Source organism: Trichosurus vulpecula, chromosome 2, assembly GCF_011100635.1.
Source record: "Trichosurus vulpecula isolate mTriVul1 chromosome 2, mTriVul1.pri, whole genome shotgun sequence".
Classification (NCBI taxonomy): domain Eukaryota; kingdom Metazoa; phylum Chordata; class Mammalia; order Diprotodontia; family Phalangeridae; genus Trichosurus; species Trichosurus vulpecula.
In genome coordinates, this window is record NC_050574.1 from 276,178,619 (window position 1) to 276,202,788 (window position 24,170).

At 38.1% G+C, this 24,170-nt stretch overlaps 1 pseudogene; it reads left to right on the forward strand.

Annotated features, from left to right (window-relative positions):
- The first annotated feature begins 241 nt into the window (after positions 1 to 241).
- Positions 242 to 23,721, forward strand: LOC118837011 (annotated as a pseudogene).
- Positions 23,722 to 24,170: the final 449 nt, after the last annotated feature.

Sequence of the window (24,170 nt, forward strand, 5' to 3'; positions counted from 1 at the left end):
AGAGACTGTCTCTTTCATCAAGGAGAACACATTCTATCAGGAAAGAAATCCCTACGTTTATAACTTTATGTTAAATATACATAGAAGATAATTGGGGGAAAAGGGTTCAGGAAAGGCTTCATGAAGAAAGTAGAACTTGAGTTTAGAAATGAAGGAAACAAGGGTTTCTAAAGGATTAGAGGTGAGGGAAAAGTGCTTTCTTGTACTAGGGACAGGCAATACAAAGTCATGGAGATGGGAAATGGAGGATGTGAGGAATAATATGAAGGCTAGTCTGGTTAAATCACAAAGTGCAAGGTGAGAAGTCAAGTGGGTGCTAGGTTGTGAAGAGCTTTAATAATCAAAAAGTGATTTTATTTTTAATCTTAAAAGTAATAGGGAATGATAGGGAGTTTATTGAATGGGAGAGTGATATGGATTTTAGGAAAATGATTTTAGTAGATCTATGAAAATTATTGAGGAGTGGAGAGATAAGAAGTAGAGAGATCATCTGGGAGGCTCTTATAATAGTCCAAGTGAATGGTAATAAGGGCCTAAAGAAGGATGGTGACCTTGCAAGTGGATAGATACAAGAGATGTACTGGTGGTAGAAGTAACTGCTAATTTGGCAAATGATTGATATAGGAGGTGAGGTAGAATGCAGAATCAAATATAATGCCAAGACTGCTAGGGTGAATGAAAGGATAATGATGGCCTTGATAGAAATCATAATGTTCTGGAGAGACATGGTTTGGGGGAGGTGTGAATTATAAATTTAGTGTGGGGCATGTTGATTTTGAGGTGACTATGGGATATTGAATAGGAAGCTGATGATTTGGGAGTGGATTTTAGAAGACAGACTAGAGCTTCATATGGAGATTTAGGTCCATCTACACAGCAATGAACAGCAGAGCCTTAATTCAAACCTGATGGGATTACTATATGACCAAGTATATAGAGAAAAGAGAAGAGGATACAGCATAGGCCAATGGGGTCCATTCAAAGTTATGTAGTGTGGTATAGATGATGGGCTGTCAAGACACCTGGGCAAGAAGGAGGAGAATCAAGGAAGATTAGAAGACCTAGAAGTAGAAAGGGTGTCCAGGAGAAGATGGGAGTCAGTAATCCAAAACTGAACAGAGATAATGAAAAAAGATGAATGTTGATAAAAGGCCATCAAAGATGGCAATTAAGCCATCATTGTTAACTTTGGAGAGAGGAGTTTCAGTTGAGTGATTAGGTCAAAACCTAAATAGTAAAATATTGAGAAGTAAGGGAGAGGAGAGAAAATAAATGTGATCATTCCCCCCCCCAGGATTTTGTTTGGGCTAGGTAGAAGAGACATAGAATGATAATTAGTGTCTAGTGAGGACTTTTTAAGGATGAAGGAGATTGGGGATTATTGTAAAGAGAAGGAATTTAATGCAAATGGAGAGATTTTGAAGACATATCTTTTGAGTGGAGCATAGAGTGTTAAAGGGCAGAAATGTGAAGAGACTACAATGGATACTATAAAATGGAATCAGAGTACAGAGAGCCTTTAATGTCTGTTTAAAGAGTCTAGATTCTTCTTTCAGTAGACAATATGGAGCCATTGAAATCTATTGGGCAGCAGAGTAAGAAATCAGAACTATGCATTAGGGAAATTACTCTGGAATAGCATGGATGGAACCAGAGAGAGACTCAAGTCAGAGAGATTAGCTGTCAGATTATTATAAGTAGTTCACAGAAAAGGTAATATAGACCTTAACTGGGGAGATGTCATTGGAAATGGAAATGAAGGAATGGGTCCCAGAAACACTAAGGAGAAAGAATCAACAGTGTGTGTTTATAATTGTCTGCATGAAGTAAGGAGAGGAAGGAATATCACATAATTTTGCATTAAATCTTGGCTTGGGAAATATGTGGCACTATTTGCAAGAAAAAGTATTAAGAAGAATTGTACGTTGGGGGTCAAAGATGAGTTTGTTTGGTGATGTGGTTATTTTGAGGTGTTTTTGTAATATCTAGGTGATGTCACATCCAACAGGTGGTTGAAAATGCATATGGAAGGAAGGAGTAGATAATATGTGGGAAGAGCTAAGTTAGAATCCTACTTCAAACAAGTATTAGCTTTGTTGCTCTGGCCAAGTAGCTAAACATTTTAGCTTCAGTTTCCTCTTCTGTAAAATGAAGAAAATAATAGTGTTTACTTTTTAAGGTTGTTGAGGACCAAATAGTGTAGTATAGGCAAAGTGATTTACAAATTGAAAATGCAGAAGGAGTGCTCAGGGAAGAGAAGGGGGTCTGAGATAAACATTGGCTAGTGAGACATAGAAAATTAAAGTTGAAACTGTACTATAAGAATGAGCAGGAATCATCAAGGTGGAGAACATAGAGAAAATAAAGGACTGAAAATTGGTGGACATCTACACATGACAAATTGGAGAGAAAAGAGAATTCAGGAAAATATACAAAAGAGTAAAGAGAAAAAACAATCATAGAATGGTATTAAAATAATGGAAGAAAGGATACCAAAAAGGATGAGACTGTCAGCAGTGTCAAATATAAATGGATCCTAAAAAAGAGAAAAGAAAAAGAAAAAAAGGCTGTAGCTGATTACAGAAGTAATTAGTCACTTTAGAAAGAATAGTTTTACTAGAGTAGTAAGGATGGAAGCCAGATTGCAAGAGCTATGGAAATAAGTGGGAGGTTAGGAAGTTGAAGTGATAAGGATAGACTTCTTTTTCTCCAGGTTTGGCAGTGGAGGGGAGGGAAAAAAAGAGAAAATAACTGGGGTGGGGCAGGAAATTTGAGGGCACAGACTCTGTCTGAAAAATGCTCTATAACAATGAAAGTAGCCAAGATAATAGAGCAAGAACAGTGAGATCCCATGCCCCCAAATCTTCCAAACAGAAAAAAATGCACCAAACCAAATACTAATTAGAAAATCCAAAAAATAAAAAAAAACAGTGAAATATTGTATTAGACCAGGTCAGCATGGAGAAATAAGAGACGTATGTAGACAATAGAAATGGGTCTAGGCAGAAAAGTCCACATTCTAGTGTAGGGAGAGGTGGTGTTTCAGGGCAAGAAGAGATCTGGAATCCAGCATAGAGGGGCCTAAATTGTGCAGGGCCTAGGAATAAGTAAAATGAAAATAAAAACAAAAATGAGTAGCTGTGTTTTCATCACTAAGTTCCATGTCTTAAATTCTTGGTGGACTAAGGAAGGGCCCTGTGCCTAGGGGTAGCATTCCAGGGTGAAGAGTGACCATGGGCCCAGGTCGTGAACTGAGCAAGGAACAGGTTCAAAAGGGAGCAGCAGCTGTGGGGTTTAGATCCCCAGCAAGTTCCCAGTTCTAACTTCTGGAGCCTACAGAGAAATAAGAGCAATGATCTTAGACCAAAGGGAAACAAACAATTTGTCACTACGAAATAGCAGAGCTTTCCAGCTGGCTGGTAGTGATTGAGTTCAGCATCAATCTAATGAAAGTTCAAACAGGGGAAATCACACAACACTATTACCCAGACTCCCCAAACAGTTAAGATACTTAAAGAATTCAGAGCAGAAGAGTAGCAATTATATTTTGTGCTGGATCATATCACTTTGAAAGTTAAAAATGTTTGGAGGTCCACAATCTCTGAGATCTTGTAATAGATAACAAGCAGTATCCAAGAAATAAGATGCAGGACCAGCCCAGACATTTTTTCTTAAAGTGCACACTGATTATATCTAACATAAAGTACAAATTCAGGAAGAAGTCTGGAAGAATGAGCAAACAAAAAATAATCCCAAAATAATAGTATAAAAAAACCAACATTTCTTTTGGTGACAGGGAGGCTCAAGACACAAACCTAGTGTAATGGAAGATAGAATTGGAAAGGAAATTAACAGCATGGCATTAGAGCTAAACCTAGCCCAAGCAATACACTATCTGAAAATAAGAACAGAGTAAAGATAAGCTAATGACTCCATGAGACAAGAAGAAATTATAAAATTAAGTCAAACACTTTGAAAAATAGAAGAACTTATAAGATACTGTATATAGTAAACAACTGACCTGGAAAACAGATAAAGGAAAAAAATTAATAATAATTGGACTACCTGAAAACTACAACCAAAAAAAGATACTAGATATCATATTTTAAGAAATCTCTGAAGAAAACTGTCCATATATCTAAGAAACAGAAGACAAAGTGAAAATACTGTTAACCACCTCCTGAAAGAAACCCTAAAATAAAAACTAAAAGGAACATGATAGGCAAAATTTAGAGCTTCCAGGTCAAAGAAAAAAAAGCTGCATGCAACCAGAAAAAAAGAATTCAAATACCAAGAAGCCTAAGGTTCACACAATATTTAACAGCTGCTTTTATTAAAAAAAGTGAAGAACTTGCAATAAAATATTCTAGAAGGCAAAGGATATAAGCTTACCATTAAGAATAACCCAGCAAAGCTGAATAAAATTCTACAAAGGAAAAAAATGATCTTTAATGAAGCAGAAGACTTTCAATCATTCCTCATGAAAAGATCAGAATTATGTAGAAACTTCAAATATCAAGAAGAAAATTTTTCCTCACACATAGTGGAGTACAGAAATTCATCTTACCCAAGTGACAAGGAGGAGATAAAGAGATTAAGAGAAGGGAGAGGGAGAGGGGAAAGTAGACAGTAGTCAATAGGAAAAGATTTTTGAAGAGAGGACAAGGTAAAAAAAAAGATAAATAGAAGAGAATATAATAGAGGAAGATACACTTTTAGCTGTTATACCCATGGATATGAATGGGATGGACTTACCCACAAAATTGAAGAGGTTAGTAGAATGGATTAGATACCAGAATCCAACAATGTATTGTTTACAAGAAATAGACTTGAAACAGAAAGATGTAGAGAAAGTAAAAATAAGGGGATGGAATACAATCTATTTTGCTTCAGCTGAAGTAAAAAGGCAGAGATAACAATCATGATTTCAGACAATAGAAAAGCAAAATTAGACTAAATTAGACAAACAGAGAAACTACATTTTACTAAAAAAAAAAGTACTGGAGTCAATACATTAAACATAATAACTATATGCACCAAATTGCATATTATTCAAAATATGAAGTGTAAATGAGTTGCAGGAAGAAAGAGATAGTAAAACCACAACTGCAGGGGATCTCAACTTTTCCCTCTAAGACCTAGATAAATCTGACAAAAAACCCAATAAAGTTAAGGAAAGGAATATAATTTAAGAAAAATTAGGATTTGATAGACCATTGGAAAATATTGAAAAGGAAAAGAAAGGAGTATGTTTAATTCTTAGTTGTTCATGGCACTCTTACACAAATTAATCATGTATTAGGTCACACACATACCTCATAAACAAATGCAGAAAGGTAGAAATATTAAATTTTTCTTTTTCTGACCACGATGCAATAAAATTGATTTAATAAAGGGCCTTTGAAGCATAGGTTAAAATTAGTTGGAAACTAAATTTCCTAATGCTAAAAAATGAATGGGTCAAAGAAAAAATCATAGGGACAATCAATTTAATAAAGATGACAATAATGAGACAACATGCCAAAATCTACAGGATTCAGTCAAAGCAATACTTTTATCCCTTTTTATTTTTTGAAACTTTTTATTAGAAACATGATTCCATTTCCTGCTTTTTAAAATTCGCTTGATTGATTATAAGTTTTTTTCTATTCCCTAAGGTTTATTTTGTATATGTCTTTGTTTTTCTTTTAAATCAGTTTCTTGTAAGCAATAGATTATAAGGTGTTATTTTCTTTCCTAATATTTCCTTTTTCATTTTTGTTGAATTGTTTAATCCATTCACATTTAAAGTTATGAGAGTTAGGTATATATTTTTCTCTGTCTCTACTACTTTTTTCCCCCAAATTTTCCCTTTTCTTCCTCCATAAAGGTAATACAATATCTGTTCAGTTATTTTAGCTTCATTTTTTTAAAGTGACCATATTATCACTGTTTCTACTATCTTCCCCTGTTCCTTTATCCTCTCTCCTGTTTGTTACATTTGCAGTTTTGTTTATTTGTTCATTTTTCTTTCCTGCTTTTATCTGGTTATTTAATTCTTACCTTCTTTTTTCTTCTCAAACAAGTAGGTTTCCCTTTCTTTCCTCCCTTTTAATTAGTCCTGTTCATTAGGATTTTTCCCCCCAGAGAACATTTCTCCCACTCATTCTCTTCATTATTCATCACCTCTTTCTTTCTATTCTAAACTTTCACTTCTTGTTCATGGCCTCTATAATTATCTAGAATCTCTATTCTCTGCATTCTTCATGGAGTCAATTCTGGGCTCGCCCTCTAAGCAGTTTCTGGCACTGCCTTGTAAAGCTTACCCTATAGATTCCATTTTTCCATTCTGCCTTACTCCCCCCAAAATGTCAATTCTTTCAGGTAACAGAAAACACTGTACCATTGCAGGATCTTCCTCACTACTATGTCCCTGATAATGCAGTCTAGCATAGACCTATTCCTTCCTCCTTGACACCTTCCTTCATCATTTGCCTCAAAGTCTCTTCTCTGGGTTTCTTGCATTCCCCCCCACCCCAGGCTCCAGTTGCCCTCAGGAGTTCCAACTATCTCCCCTTCAGAGGCAAGAAGAGTGGTCTTTTCAAGCACCAGTGCCCCATAGACAAAGCCCAGCACAAGGTTCCCATCTCCTTTTTACAGACCATCTCTCTTTACCCATAGAAAGATTCTTAGTGAAACCAACTCCCAACAACAAACCAAGGCATCTCTCATCCCCTACTTTTCAATCTATCCCTTTTCTTCCTCATTCATTCCCTTGCGGGTTCTTTTCTTGCTGAGAGACAACAGGGATCACCTTCACTTCGTTGCTAGCCCTCTGTTTGACCGAGGTACATTAGAAAGTCTCCTCTATGCTCCTCTTCCTCTTCCCCCCACTTTTCATGTAGACTCCTCTTGTTGTAATGTAATGTTGTAATGATTCACCTGTAGTTTGGGTGTTACAAGATTCTGTCCATAATGCCCCTAGGCCTGCCTCTCCACCAATACTTCTACTTGATTCCCTGTCTCCTTATGTACGTTAAGAAAAAAGTGTTTTACTGATCTCTCTGCTGTCACTTTGTTGCTGTTGTTGTCATTGGCCGCTGCATGCATTCACCCATCATGCATTTCGCTTGTCTGGGAAGACACAATGTGTACGTGTATAGGTACATGTCTATATACCATACAGAATACACACGCACACGCGCGCACACACACACACACACAGACACGCACACACATGCACCTTTTAGAAGGAAACATAAACAACTGTAGGGGAGCTGGAAGGGACTTTTGCAGAAAATGCTTAAAGTGAGCCTTGAAGGAAACCAGGGATGCTAAGAGCTAGAAGTGAAGAAGAAAATAATTCCTTTGTGTCTCCTTTTGGGAATAGGAGACAACTCATTGCAAAGGTATGGATTTTATTTAGGAAACAGCAAGTTGACCAGTCAGGAAGACCTGAGTTCAGATCTGGCCTCAGACAGTTACTAGCTGTGTGACCTTGGGCAAGTTACTTAACCCTATTTGTCTTAGTTTCCTCTTCTGTAAAATGAGCTAGAGAAAAAAAATGGCAGACCACTCCGGTATCTTTCCCAAGAAAACCCCAAATGAGGAGTCATACATGACTGAAATGACTGAACAAGAAGTAGGGCAGTTTGGGCTGAATTGTAGTATATGTAGAGGTGAGTAATATATAAGAAGACAAGAAAGGTAGGAAGGGTCAAGGTTTTAAGGGGCTTTAAATACCAAACACAGGAATAGAGGGAATAAGGAGCAACAGAAATTTATTAAGTTGGGGAGTGTCAAAATCATTTTTTACAGTAGTAAACTACAGCTCGCTCTTATCAGCTCAGACAAACTGATTGTTAAATATTTCTGTGTGAGCATTTACACCTCAGAAATCAGGAAATGCAACAAATCAGGACTAGATTTATTGTTTTGTTGATTGTCTAGACTTAAGAAAGGGATGGAGAAAGTGTTAATCATGGAGATTAAGCTTAAAAGTGTGGCATCCCTACATGTGGGGGAAGGGTGAGGGCCAGATGTTAAATGCTTACCAACACACTATTGGATATGCACATTAAGAAAGTCCTTTTGAAAGCTGTGTCAAAGATGAATCAGAATAGGGAGAGATGAGAGATGAGATAAGAAAGATAGAGACAGAGAGATTAAGATTTATAGCCCATGACAATAATCAAACAGAAGACATACTGAAGGTCGGAATTAGGGTGGTGGCTGCATAAGCGTAAAAGAGATGCTGTAGCATAGAAACCATAATATACAGCAACTTCCTAGATGGCTATTCAACACAATTGTGATGAAGGCCTCTCTGTCACCCATTTCTTTCTTCCAAGTACAATTTGGGGGTATGGCAGGATGTGTTAGCACATTTTCATCTGAATCAAAATAAGCCAAAAATGACCTTTGACCAAAATAGTTAATGATTTTATTGATCTTTTGAGTAAAAGAAAGGCTTATTTCTCTAATTATTGCTTGCTCAGCTAACTGAGTAAATGGCTTTTGTGGACATTGCTGTGACTGATGAAGGCAGTATGAAAGCTCAGTGACTTGTAGAGGCCTGCACTTAGTTTATTGACAGAATTTTATTCTATGGATCAGAGAGTATTGCTTGACCACCTCCAGGTTCCTGTGGTACTTTCCAGATTCTAAGGAACTCTTTATTTCTCCTCCTTATTTCTCTTGTTACCATCCACCATGTATACTTTAGTTCCAGTCACAACATTTCTGTAGTTTGATCTCATGCCCATGCCTTTTAGGATACACATATTACCCTGGGCTAGAAATGGCTCCTCTTTTTAAAGAGTGTCCTTATTATTTAAGGATAACACACTAATACATACTTCTAATCTCTGCCCTTCACCATTGCCATACTGCTTATTTGTTCTAACAACCAGCTTAGGGCAGTGGTCATAATAGCACTCTTAGTACTACTGAAGAAAAGACACTTGACTTATTCAGACTCCTCATATTGAATACATATATGTATTTTATTTGTTGTTGGTAGAAAAAACAACATCTAACTTATTTAGCTATAGGAATGCTGGAGATTTTTCATCATTATTTTTCAATATCCTCTCAAAGAGTCCCTTCACTTTCCTTTGTTTTCCATCTCATCCCTTCCCTTCCTTTTCAAACTTATTTCAGACATTATTTTCATGAAAAGGTCTGTTACAAAGCCATGCTGGGTTTATGGTACACCTGTTTGGCAGGTGAGCACAAGTTTCTCATGGATTTTTTCCTTAGGGTCCATCCTGGCTCCAAATATCCACACATTTAGCAGGTTCAGCAAATTTGGTCCTGCTCTTTTCTCCCTACTCCTCTGTTTTCCCTTTCAGTTGTTTCCTTTTTACCCCCTCCTTCTTTCCCTTATGCATTTCCTTTCTCCCAGTACTTTTCCAAAAGAGTATCATCTATGTTATTTTAAGCACTGTTCAATTAAAGAGTGGGGCTTTTTTTTTGGAGAGGGGAAGGCAAGGCAATGGGGATTAAATGACTTTCCAAGTCATCACACAGCTAGTAAGTGCCAAGTGCTGAAGCTGGATTTGAAATCAGGTCCTCCTCACTCCAGTGGCAAGTGCTCTATGGCACCACCTACCTGCCTCATGGGATTTTTGAAAAGGAATAAAGTATTGAATGTACCATTGGTGACTTTGTAAAGTCATAGAATAGCAATATTTTGAGAGGGTGGGATATGAATGAAACTTTCCAAACTTAACCATGTAGGTACTGGTTTAAATACCACTAAAAATTGTATTCTGCAACCTCTTTCAGGGACTAAGCCATATGTTGAATGCTATTCATATACTATTAGGGTTTTACCTCATACAGTACTTGTGATTTCATTGACTTTAGGAGCTCTCAGATGGGGAAACTCACTCTACAATGATGTTCAGCACCATCTATGAAAATGATAGCCTTAGATAGTTGCCTGGGCATTATGTGTCAGAGTCTGGCCATGAAACTCACTGTTCCTGGCACTAAACAATTGTTTCCATTTAAACCAACTTCCACATATTTATCACCCAGTTAAGAAAGCTAACACAAGTTATTAGTCCTATGATAATTTTGTATACATACGTAGCCACGTGGGGAGTCATAGGCTTACATGTGGGTGCTCTGTCCAAAGGAATACAAATTTTGATCTCTTATACTTCTCATACTTTGGGATTGGGGGCTGGATTTTTTCTTCCTGACTTATTCATTATATCGTTGTTATTTTAAAAAACTGGGACAATTAACTCTTGTTTCATGTAGTTTTCATTTGTGATTTCTTGAAATAGAGCTCTAGAAAAGCTGGCTTTAACCAAGCCCACTGGGATTCAAATGGAGCTACTATGCCTTTAAACCTGAATCACCCTGGCTCTCACTTATTGGCGAATGATAGTCCCTAGTCCTAGGCTCATTGCTTTGTTTTTGATGCCTCAGAGTAAGTGTAAATAGCAATTGTTTCTGTTCTGGCCAAAACCTCCAAGGGTCTTCCCCTCCCTGATTGATTCTTTTGTGAAGGCAAAACTGGCCATCTTTTACCTCAGTTCTTACCTAGCCTTTAGTTACTGAATGGGGGTTGCCTCAGACAAATTGAGAACTGGGAAAGACCTTAGCTTAAGAAGGCCAAGGTCTCCCCCTGCACTGGGGCTCATCACTAGTCATCCTGACCTACATCTTGCTACATCAGATGACTCTGGAGGAGAGAGTAAGGCTGATGACTTTGCACAGCTGTGCCTCACTAAAATCCAATTCACTTGCCAATTAAGACATCACCCTCTTGACATCATTGGTCCTCCTCTAGAATGAAGGAATAACACAACAGCAATGCATATGTAAAGTTGTCAAGCCTTTAGAGAACCTTTTTCCCCCCAGAATGTTTTATCCTTTCCTCACAGTTCTTTGGCAAACCTTCATCACCGTGGCTGTTCTTCCCTAACTTTTTGATTCTTACTGAGACTCTGGTCTTTCCCTCCCTTTTAGCACCCATTACCCTCTCTAAAAAGAAGAGGGAAATGAGAGAAAAATAGTGCTCAACTCTCACATTTATATTTGATGCATCTGCTTTCATGTCACTGCTCTTCCCTTTCCCGCACAATCCCCAGGCCCAGGTTCTTATACTTTATTTCTCACCTTTTATTTTTTTCTGTCATGCTCTACCCTCTGAAGATGGAGTCTGTTTGCTTATTATTAATTCCTCACTGAGTTTATCCTCTTTTTTAATCCCCCTTTCCCTATCTGTACCTATTGTCAGTTGAATTTAAGATATTTCTACACCAAACACTCTCTCTGTGTATGTGTATTCAACCCTCCTTTGGTTCAGATGAAAATGATGTTCATGTGCTGCCCTCTCTCTCACATAATTCCAGGGCCACAGATTTTAGGGGATGTTCCTCAGATAGTATAGAATTCTTATAACAGACTTTTTGAAGAACCCAAGAGAATTCAGTTTGTTGACTTGATTTGACTTGATCTTTGGTCTTATATACATTGCTTGAATGTATACTTTCATTTTTTTTGTTTCTTGACATTGCCAATAAATTGCATGACCACTAACTATTATTGTCTAAATATAAGTTTTCAGGTATAAATTGAGAGAAGTGAAGTTAATTCATGGGGAAAGAAATTTCTTCAGTGTTATTCTGGAGTGGAGACTAAGGTTTAAAATTATTTGAAGCTTTAAATACCACAGATTAGCATTAAAGATGATACACAGTCTTTCTCTAATCTACCTTTCTGGATTTATCACATTGATTAGAAGAAAACAGAAAATCGTTGGACATACACCTTGGGGTGGTGGTGGTATGAGTAAGGAAAAAAGGGAAGCTTCTTGATTTTGAATTTGCTTCAGACAGTTAGATAGTAAGGATATGGAATTTGGTATAAGATTGGTTTCCTTTGAAAATTTATTTCTTGAGGAAATTTTGTTTAAAATTCTTGAGTGAACTTCTGTTATTTAAAAACAAAAATTCCGGAGCTCATGTGGAGTAATTCCAAATCCATCCACCATTTGAGTTTCAGTCTATGGCCTACACATCATACTTTTTCAATGTGCTTTATTTTATATTATTTTAAGATGCTTACAGCAAACACATGATATAGCTAAGGCAGAGCATATGTGTTGGCAATCAAAATGGGCTCTTAGCACTCAGGTCAACCAAGTGCCCTTGAAGAGTTTGGCTTTTGTTTCCTTGATTAGATTGGGAGTCCTTGGTGATCTCCTTGCCTCAGGGGAGGGTCTAGTTTACATGGGTTTGAGTGACATGTTTGGGACATCAGAGGCTTTTGGACCACGTGGGTTTAGCTCGCCTCTTTGTGAAGATTTTAGGTCATGTGGGTGAGTCACTCTTGACCCTGAAAAAGATATAAAACCAGGGGTTGGTTTTCTCTTTTTCGGAGCTCTTACCCACAGCTGTGGTGCATGACTCTGGGACAGCCCTTGTTATGAACTCCTGGACTGAACTTAGATGTTGGTAACTATGAATTGTATTTGGTCTGTCTGTCAATATTTGTAATTTGTTTGTATTTTGCTCTGAAGTTCAGGGTGCTGTTTTTTTCCCCTGAACTAAGTGAATGGTATTTGTATGCCAGATTAAAGTAAGCTTATTAACCCCTTAATTTTGCTTTCCATAGTAAAGGAGATCAAAAGAACCTGGGCTTTGGCAGCATTCTTGTTGTTGGGCTTGTGTTGGTCTTTCACCCCCACAACAGCTGCTAGCCAGATTGTTGAAACAGGATATTAATCCCATTTTACAGATGAGGCAAATGAGGCACTGACAGGTTGTGACGTTCCTAAGGCCTTACAGCTATTTAGTAGCATAGCTGGGACAAGACCCCAGTTCTTATGATTCCTAGTCCAACATATCTCTCTTTCTTCTTGATGAACACACAGTAGAATGTGTGACTAAATATACTGTGTGAGCTTTATTAAAATGCACTACTTCCAAAAGGGTTGAGGAGAATTTTAAAATAATTTACATAAAAGTTATAGGATGTGCATAACTTCAGCTGTGAGAATGGTGTGACATTATTTGAGAACAGAAAGGTTTTTCTTTTTCATCTGTTATTGGCTTAAATCATTGTGGTAAGGGCTCGATATCTGTCTTCACTGAGCATCAGATACGAATGGAATGGAAGATTGAATAGAAAATTATTTCATCTGATGACATATCAGTGATTTGACAGAATAATAACTTATTCCTGATTTCAGACAATTACTTGCCAACAATGGGGAAACCTATCTTTTCACTGAGAGCTTTCACCTACGCTGATGTCTGAAAAGCAGAAAGAATAATAGGGCTGTATCTGCTTGCTTAGAAGATATACTACTTACTAGATATTAAATACATACAAAGCTCCAATGCAAAGTTAAAAAAATACACCATTCCTGGCCTTCTATATCTAAGCATGTTACATACTGAAATGATAGAATCAGGCCTATAGTAAAATATTTATAACAACATAAAAGAATGACATGTCATTCAGTATGATACCATATTCCTTCCTATAGAGCTTTAAGATTAGAAAAAAATGTTTTCCTTTTGACAGCCCTGTGAGGGAAGTAGTGGGAGTTTTGCTATCATTTTATAGAATCAGAAGCTCAGAAAGGTGGTATTGACTTGCCCATAGTCAAACTAGGAAACTGAATGGCGTCTTAGGAAGGAAGGAGGAGTACACTCATGTGGTTGCAACACTTATACTGTGCCATGAGATTCAAACCCAGGTCTCCTGAGTCTAATTCTATGACTCTTTAGATTACATTATATGGGCAATGATACAATTGGTTGAGGAACCTGTCTTTCTGAAATAGAGTGTACTAAAAGCCACTGTGTGGTAAGGCTTGGATAAAAACCAGAATAGTAGTCCCAGAACTGAAGGTCAGGAAGTACCCTACACATGAGTAAAGGAGCTGAGTGTCTGTTATTAAAGAAATGTTTTTTTAGAGAACAGGAAGAGCTTAGTGATTGTATTCTATGTCTATATTTTCAAATTAAGTCAGTTCAACCTACCTTGCCCAGTGTGATTATATTGTTACCTTAAAAGTCTAGCATAGAGGTCCACAGGAGATACTTCGCTACAGCTCAATGATTTCCCTGATTGCAATCAGGTCCATAGATGATGTAACATGATGCTTCCCCCAAGATAAGCTCATGTCCAGAAGCTTATCACCCTGATGGCTTTAGCTTTGGTACACCTCCTCAGCACCTTCAATGACCTCTCCCCTCCAACTGGAGAGCATAGTAAAATACTCCTTTCAAAACCTCCCTCCATAGACAGTTGAGAATTTTCCAGCCAACTATTCATTTTCCACCAGCTCCTCTGCTTGATTTCAACTCCATGAATATCATGCCCCACTCTCTTTTTAGCTTTTTTTTTGCAGGGGGAGGACAGGGCAATTGGAGTTAAGTGACTTGCCCAAGGTCACACAGCTAGTAAGTGTGTCAAATGTCTGAGGCCAGATTTGAACTTAGGTTCTCCTGACTCCAGGGCCGTTAGCTTCTTTTTGAGTAGAGTCCATTCACTCTATTGTAAGCTCCTTAGGGTCAGGGACTGTCTTTATTTTTCTTATTTGTGTCCCCTGTGCATAGTGCCTGGCACACAGTAGGTGCTCAATTAATGTTCATTGAGTGTTGCACTGAAGATTTACCCTTTTCATCTCCAGCACTCCTTTGCTGGAGCTCCCCTGAGTTGTTGGTGACTGCCTCCACATATAACCCACACTATCAGAATATGATGATTTGAGCTGTGCTTTATTGCATTCTTTAGGCACCTTCTTCACCAAGTCGTTAACCTTTCAACTCTCTAGGAGCCTCTCTAAGACTGTAAGTAGCAGGTGAGGTGATGACCTGAAAAGGGAGTTTCCTCATTTGTAGATTCCCTATACCATATTCACACCCTCTTTGCCAACCTTTTTACTTTCCCTGATCTCAAGTTCTAGAACTGTAATCAAATCAACAATACCATTGCTACTGTAAGGTTCAGGAGTGGGGAACCTGCAGCATTGAGGACACACTCTAGGTCCTCAAGTGCAGCCCTTTGACTGAATCCAAACTTCACAGAACAAATCCCCTTAATAGAAGGATTTGTTCTGTAAAACTTGGACTGGGTCAAAAGGCTGCACCCAGGGCCCTAAAAAGCTATATGTGGCCTCGAGGGTGCAGGTTCCCCACCCCTGGCTAGGCCAAACTATTCTCCTCATTTCTTCTGTGGCTACCCTTGGTCATGTATATTCCATTCAGCAAATTTCCTGCACTGTCATTAATTTTCTATTTATAATCTTCACTTTTTTCCTATCTATTTGATTTCTTCCAAGCTTCCTACAAAACTCCCCAAGTCTCTCCCCCAATACTTTTAAAATTCAGATCTCACCATCCTTCTTTACTAACCTCCCATATATCACTTCCCTTTCTCTGCTCAACTCCATTTACATTCAGTGTTCTATTTCCTTTCCCCTCATATTTTTGTTCTAAACCATTTGTAGTCTGACTTCTGACTTTATCACTCAACTGAAACTGCTTTCTTTAAAGTTACCATTGATCTCCTGATTGTCATATCTATTGTTCTCTTCTTAATCCTCAACCTTTGTGACTTCCCTGCCCCACTTGTCCACCTCCTCTTTCCTCTCCTCCCTCCTACTTCTTCTTTCTGAGTTTCCTTTGCTGGGTCATCAGACCAGTAAACTGTGAGTGTACTCAAAGACCTTATTCTGGGTTTGTTTTCTTCTTACTCTCTCTACATTCTGTCACTTGCTGCAATGATCAGTCCTGAAAGATTTCACTATCTCTATATGGACAAATCCCGGTTATATAAATCCAACCTTATTTTGTCTCCTGAGAGAATCCACATCACCAATCACTAAGCACTTCAGACTAGATGTCCCATAGGCATGCATCTCCAAAGTAAAATGCCTGAAACACAACTCATTTTCTTTTCCCCAAAACCTATCCGTTTTCTGAACTTAATATTTCCACTTAGGTTACCATTAGCTTTCCATTCACAACTAAGTTTGCCAACTCCATGTCATCTTCAAATCCTCATTCTCATTCATTTAACATAACCATTATGTTCCCAAATCTTTTTGTTTCTAAACCCACATTAGCCTTCATGTATATCCGATTCCGTCTATTCACACAGCCCCCACCCTAATTGAGGTTCTCATTGCCTCAAACCTGGTTTAGCGATATCATTTTTGGCTTCCTTACCTTGAGTTTCTCTCCATGACAATCAGTTCTTCAAACAGAAGCCAAAGTGATCATATCAACACCATCCTCCTCCCAATCAATAAACTCTAGCAGCTCCCTATTACATTTAGAATAAAATATAAACTACTGTGCCTGACATTTAAGCTCTATATAACCTGATCCCTCCCCAACTTTTCAATTTTCTTTATGCACAACTTCCCTCCAAATGCTCTATAGTCCAGCCATGTTGGCCTATTTGCTGATCCTCACACAATACTCATATGTCAGAGATCATTCACTGGCTGTCTCCAGTGAAATGCCTTCCCTCCTCCCTGCCACTTCAGTTTAACCCTGGCTTCTTTCAAAATTAATCTGAAGTGCCACCTTCAACACCAGAAGTTCGGAACCTTTTTTGTTGCATGTACCACTTCTCAAAATAGCATTTTTAAATGCATAAAATAAAACAAATAGTATTAAAAGGAAATAAGCTCTATTGAAATTCAATTTTCAAATACATATCTATCTATATCTATATGTTTACATAGAGAGACATATATATATGTTTGTGCATGTGTGTGTGTGTGTGTGTGTGTGTGTGTGTGTGTGTATGCCTAGGGCTCAGGAACTATTAAAGTTTCGTCTTTTATCGTCAGTGTTTAGCACACACTTAACAGTTCCTTAATAAATGTTTGTTGATTGATTGATTTCTATGGTAATAAATGCACTGGGTTATCCTCAGCAACAAAGTAATAGCAGCTCATGATCATGTGTTGTTGATTTCACATTTTTCAGTTTTATTCAGAAATACAAACATACATAAATGTTTCATAGCCTTGCGATGCTAAGGGCCAAGGCAGAGATATGAGAAACTAATGTAATAGCAGTGACACAACTGGCCAAAATGTTAACTATCTTCCAGAATGAGTGAAGGCTTGGTGGGCATATAGTAGATTCTGTAAATATTTGCTACCGAGGTTGTTAAGAGATGGTACCTTGTTTCCATAGTTACATAGTTCCATATCATAGCTTCATAAAATCCAGTAAATTAGTTTCTATTTGCTGCTTTGTTTGGCACATGAAACTTCTATGATAAAGAGGGTGCCTGTAAACAAGACACTATATGTATATCATTGGATGACATAATCCTGAAATCAGCAAAGGCTGCTTCAGAGGTTGACTCTTCTGAATGAAATGGAGCAATCTGTCACTTGACCTTTATGTGACATTCAAGATAGTGAAATTTATAAGAAAAGATTGATTTAGACACACAAGTTTAATTGAATTTAAAATGTGTGATTAATGACATCTGTTTTGAGCAAGATTGTTGAAGTGAAATTAATTAATACCATACATAAATTACATGTTGTACTGTACTTAGCCTAAGATGAAATATAAATTCCTTAATTTCTTAAATATCCTATTTTAAGTCTACTCCTTCTAGAGTCCATACAATTTGAGTGTGGTCTTTATTGTTGCTTACTGGTTCTCATTTGAGGTTTTGGCATCGTTAATATTTCAGTGTCTTCTGTAGCTTTGTCAGTTATCTGAAAAACACAAGATAATATACAATTTCCTGATGTCTTACACAAAAAAGAATATCCTATTGACTACCTTTAGAAGTCCTAGCTGCTGAGACATCACACTGCCTCAACCTCCTATAAACTTTCTGGATCTGTACTTTTGTGGTGTGTGTGTGTGTGTGTGTGTGTGTATGTGTTGGAGGATGATATTTGTTTTATTTTGAAGAAGAAAATTGAAAAGGAAGGTGAGCGTTCCCTTTCCACTCTCAGAATATTGACAGAGAAAATACCTTGTGCCAATTTGGCAAACAGCCTTCATTTTCAAGTCCATGTGAAAAGTTTAAAAACACATCAACAGGCTCATAATCAATAAGAGAAGTTAAGGAGTAACCTCTTTTTTATGTCTATAGTAAAAAGTTTTCTAATTCTAATGCAGGCTCGTGGTCAACAGTTGTCAAGTACATTGCAATTCATTCCCATCACAATGACAGAAAAGGCTATACAAACTCCTTGAGTCTTAACTCCAAATTGAAGGGGACGAGAATTAAGATCTGTAGCCTTTTCTTTCTTCTTTTTTTAAACTGCTCATTTTAGGTTTACTATTGTAGTAACTGTCAAGGAATGTCAACAAATTCTTTTGCTATTAGTGCTCTGTATTCTTAAAATTATTATGATCATAGAGCTTTAATATCTTACACATAGTGGTATAAACTCTAGCATGAATATTCAAAAAAGTGTTTGGAACATACTTGTTTCTTTGATGAAATAAAAAGGAAGGAAACCCTCTTTATGGCAACTGCATGATCAGAGCCATAACTAAGGTGGCACAACCAGGACTTTTTCCAGGGTGCCAAATTTAAGGGTGGTAATTTTATTTTATCTTTTAAAATATGCTTTAATCCGCACTCAGAATTCATTAATTCTTATTCTGGAGGTGGATAGCATTTTTCATCATCATGTCATTTAGTCATGACTGACTCTCCATGACCCCATTCGGGGTTTTCTTGGCAAAGATACTGTAGTGCCATTTCCTTCTCCAGCTCATTTTACAGATGAAGAAACTAAGGCAAATAGAGTTAAGTGACTTGCCCAGGGTCATATAGCTAGTAAGTGTCTGAGGCCAGATTTGAAGCTGGGTCTTCCTGACTCCAGGGACAGTACCTATCCACTGTGCCACCTAGCTGTTCTTTTCACTGGGGGGGGAGGGTAAAGGGGAAAAGCTATTGGGATTAAATGACTTGCTCAGGGTCACATGGCTAGTAAGTGTCTGAGGCCTGATTTTAACTCAGGTCCTCCTTACTCCAGGAGTCCTTCAACAGCATATGTATGGATATCTGTACACATACATATATGCATACATACACACATGTATATACATACATACACATATATATATACAGTGTATATATATATGTATATACATATATATTTATACATAGAGTATATATTGTATATATAGTAAGCATACATAAATTCAACCTGGTTTTTTTCATGCATAATTCTTTGTGGTCTTCCTTTTTTGTGAAATATGTATGTATTATGTGTATACATACATATATGTACACACATGTACATACATGCACACACACATATGCACATATGACATCTTGGGAAGCCACATCGTTGAAGTTATTATGTACATTATATATGTGTGTGCATGTGTCTGTATAGATATAATTATTGTGTTCCAGTGCTGTTGAAGGACTACAAATACTCTTATTACCCCCTTAAATTTAGCATGCTGGTGAAAGCCCCGGTTTTACCAGCTTAGATTTGGTTTTGATCGTGTAGTTGCTATAAAAAGGATTGTGTGTGTGTGTGTGTGTGTGTGTGTGTTTCACAGAACAGAAAGGAGGCCACAAAGAATTATAGTTGAGACAGCTTTGAAAACTATACATAGAATTTATTATATAGTTTGAAGAAAACCAAACTATTCTGATAGTCACAGCTTCATGTACAATCTCTTTCTGTTCCACCATGTATGTTGACATGGTCTTTCATTTTTTTAAGTTAAAACAAAGAAAAAAAAAATATCCCACATAAATAAAAGAGATGTACAATTGTAACAAGATGCACCTTGTTACCCAGAACATTTATTTTAAATAGAAGATATGCAGAGGACTACATTGTCTACCCAGTAACCATATTGACAATGAGCTCCCAACCTGTTCACCCACCCCTTAGGAATCCTTAGCAGGGGCTGGTGTCTCTGCTGTTCTCCTTCTGATCTGCCCTTCTACATTTTCAGCTTTCTACGCTCTCTTTATGCCCTGCCCACTCCTTCCCCTGAAAAATCTCCAAATGAATTGAAGGAGCCATTTTAGTCAACTTGTTTAAGTTACAAAAATTGCTAGCTATGGATCTGCACAGGCTGAAACAATTTAAAACCTCTTTGTATATTAGCCAAACTAATTTGAACAATTTGCTTCAGTCAAAAATTAGTTGGAAATAAAAGCATAGTAGTCCAGAAACATTGATTAGCAGTAGGCTATGGACAGCAACCCCAGCAGCAATTCTTCATGCTCCTTGGCTGGGACTTGAAAATGAACATTCTCATTATACATTTTATTATTTATGAGTCATAAAGTGAAAAGCTAATGTTTGTTTGGTTTATAATAACTAAATTCACATAGTATAAATTAAACATAGCCATGGTGTGTGGGAGGGCAGGAGAGGGAAGGAAGACAGACCTAGAAAAGCAGATGAAGCAAACTGGTCTCATGTTGTTAGCAGCCTGATTTAGTGGAGAGGGATTCAAGTAAGAACCTTTCTTTCAACCTGATTTGATGAAGAATATTAAGGAATCATAGGGTGAAAAGGTCTTGAAAGGTATGAGTCTGCCTTGGCTTTGTCCTTCTCCTTCATACTCCCTGTTCCTGTGCTTTAGGAAAAAGTTAAAAACACCCGGATAGATAAGAATCTATCTTGTACGTTAAGATTCTGGTTAAAGGGAATTTTGGTAATTCATTAAGCAATGAGAACTCTCTCTGTTCTCATAAGAAGCTCCGAGGATCCTCCCCTCCCAGACTGATTCTTTTAGGAAGGCAAACTAGGCCATCATTTGCCTCAATTCTTACCTTGCCTTTAGTTACTGAATGAGCATTGCCCCTGACAAACTGAGGCCTGGAAAAGACCTTGGCTTAAAAAGGTCGAGGTCCCCACTGCATCTACAGCCATTGCCAGTCATCCTGAACTATGTCTTGCCACTGGACTCCAATGACTCTGGAGGAGAGAGTGAGGCTGATGACTTTGCACAGCCCTGCCTCACTTAAATCCAATTCACTTGCAAGTCAAGACATCACCCAGTTGATATCCTTGGTCCCCTTTGAAAACAAAGGACTAAGGACAACAAGAAACAACAACAAACAATTCTCATTATCTGGAAATGCTTTCATCTCTTCCAGTCTTAAATCTTTGCTGTATTTTATTTTAAACCCACTTGTTTCCCAGGGTAACCAATCACCACATTCACAAAAAAATATTTTTGCTTCAATTTTAAGTGTTGAGACTCCTTTAGAGTATGACAGAGATTTTAGGGTAGAGACTATCACTACTCTACGTATATCATGTAATTCAACTCAACAATTATTTCTCTGGTGCTTCCTCCTGATTCTCATTGCACTCACCTGTATACCTAAAAAGGAATCAATCAACCTAGGGTTGAAAAAAGTAGATCAAAGCTCACTGTAGGCTTAGTAGTTGGATTAGGCCTATGAGTGGCTATAAAACTTCAGAGATCCAGTCTCAAAAAAATGTTTAATAAGTGCAAGGTGAGAGGTAGCTTGGTGAAAAGAAAGCCAGACCCTAAATCCAGAAGATAGAAAAGCATGTCTTTGATACATTATGGCTGTATGACCTTAGCCAAGTCCCTCAGCTTGTCCCCAGGCCAAGTCCCCAGGCAAAACTCAAAGACCTCTAAATTGCATCGCAGATAATGATCTACTGTGCTAAAAGGAGTTTCCGCACAAGAACTCTTCATGCCAGTGAAATCACAGGTCTACAGAAAAACTTCGTTTTTAAGCTGTGCAAAGCACTATGCTAAAAGTTGAAGATTCAAAGACAAAAAAATGAAGCAACTCCTGCCTACAAGGAGCTTATATTCTACTGTGGTCTATGACAGAAGTATCCATCATGCAGCATCTGCATTAAGACCCAACACTCCCAAATGCTGCCCAAACAATTTACCACGTAATTGGGCAATATTTAACAAAATAAGTAGAATACGATAGAACACAGATAATGATAATATGAATTTTTCTAAGTCAATATGCTCTCAGTAGATATTGTGACCCCCATTTCTATTTGAGTTTGACACCTTTGGCCTACAACACGTACACAGCTAAGTATGCCCCATGGCACGGTGCCCTAAACTCTGAACTTATACAAAGTATATCTAATTTCAGGTGCTACTACCCCAAAACACTCTTCTACCTAAAGCCTACTGTAAAAAGTCTCAGGATATAGCTCATGTCTAAGTCTCAACAAATGTAGGTAAAATACTATTCAAATCCTATATAAACATTCAAGGTAACAACGTACATATCTGGTGAGTGGCACACACACACACACACACACACACACACACACACACACACACACACACACAAATACTAAGCCTGAATAAATAATCAGCACAGTTCTTCCCAAGTTAGTCCTATTTTCCACAAAACCTTAAAGCTCTCCAAATATCATGTTATAGTTTGGCTTCCCAAGCATTTTTAAGAACCTGCATTGTAGGTGCTTCCCATCCAACCATTCCAACAGAGTAATTCATAGTCAAAAGGAATTACAAAATCTAGAACCCTCAATTTTCCATATCATGATTTTAGTGCCTTACCTCTCTTTCAGCTTCAAAGGCCACATTTACAATAAGTTCCATAATTCTCCTCTTATACTGCATGGTTGCCTCAGGCCATCCCTTGTGCTCAGAGGATATATCGCTTCCTCTATCAGGATGAGACCAAGAACCATCTTTCCAGAAACTCTTTATGCTATACTATTATGCTATCTGCTTCCATGTTTTGAAAGGAGAACCTCCCCAATCTGGACCACTTGGCCATGTGCTTCCCATTTCCATTTCTATTATGAGGTTGAGTTTATGTTTCCCACGTGTTTTGCAGCAAGGCAGCCACTCACATAACCTTGTGCGGAAGACCCACCTCAATCCCCTTCAGCTTTGTTTCTTTGTTCTGCTGTATTCTCAAGACCTCTCTTTAAGCAAGTCAAATTATTATTTTTCCCCTGAAACCTACAACTTTTCTATTTATTTTTACTTCTTTCAAGAGCATCCTCATTATTCCAGTCACCTAGGTCACAACCACAGTTATTCTTGAATTTTCCCTTTCACTAATCTCCTCTCTTTCAGCTTCCACTAAGAGGCCTTGCTCTCTTTGACCCATTCAAGGCCCACATTTGTTGCCTGCTCACACACCTTTGACCCCTTGGAAGATGGGAAAACTGTCCATAACTTAATGCTGAATGTGATCTGCACAGGGGAGAATAATGATGATGTGAACGTAGTGATCATTCCACCCCCTGGTGAAGATGGCAGGGAGAGACGAGGAGCTCCCATTGCCATTCTGTAGCTCTCGGTCTTGCCTATGGACAATATTTCAGGAATGGGGCTCACTCCTGCCATCACCTTCCACCTTCCTTGTGGCTCAGGGCCACATCAGTGGCCGTGATCTTACTATGAATTTAGACCTATCCTTGGAGGAAGAAGAGGGGAATGAGGAGGAAGCTGGAGAGGGGAATGAGGAAGAAGCTGAAGAGGAGACTGAGGAGGATGCTGAGGAGGAAGAGGAATATGACGATGATGATGATGATGATGATGATAATGATGAAGATTCTAACGAGAGATCCCTGGAAGAGACTTCTCCACCTAAGCCAGTCAAGCGACGGGCCTCCAATACTCAGACTGGTGTTGCAAAGGCCAAAGGCACGAAAGCAAGGACCAGACCCAGGAAATAAAGGCAATCTGCAAGAGAGGTAGTAAAGGATCAAGAAAGAGGAGCACGGAAAGTGGGAGAAAAAAATAAAAATAAATTTTTTTCTGGAAATAAAGGGGGAGCTCCACTGGGGGAGCTAGGTCAATAAAATATTCTTGGGAGAGAAAGTAGCACAATCATTTCTCTCTGTGCAGGCTTTTCACCTCTTTTCCCAACTTCCACCCTTCCACCAAGCACCCTCACCTTCTCCCAGGGCTACATTCCCCTTCCACACTTTAAGGAGCATAGGATGGCAGAGGATCAGGAAACATAAGGGAGAGGGGGCAGTTAGAAGGATAGGGAAAGCAGTTACAACAGTGTGGAAGCAACACTCACCCCTCCTCACCCCTTAGATGATAATACCTGGAGTAATCAAACTGATTGACCTACCTTTCCTTTGAGACCCAGCAAGTCATACCTATTCTGTGAAGCCTTTCATGACACTCTAGTGATCTCTTTTGCCTTCTTATTTACTATAACTCATATGCAGCATTCTTCAT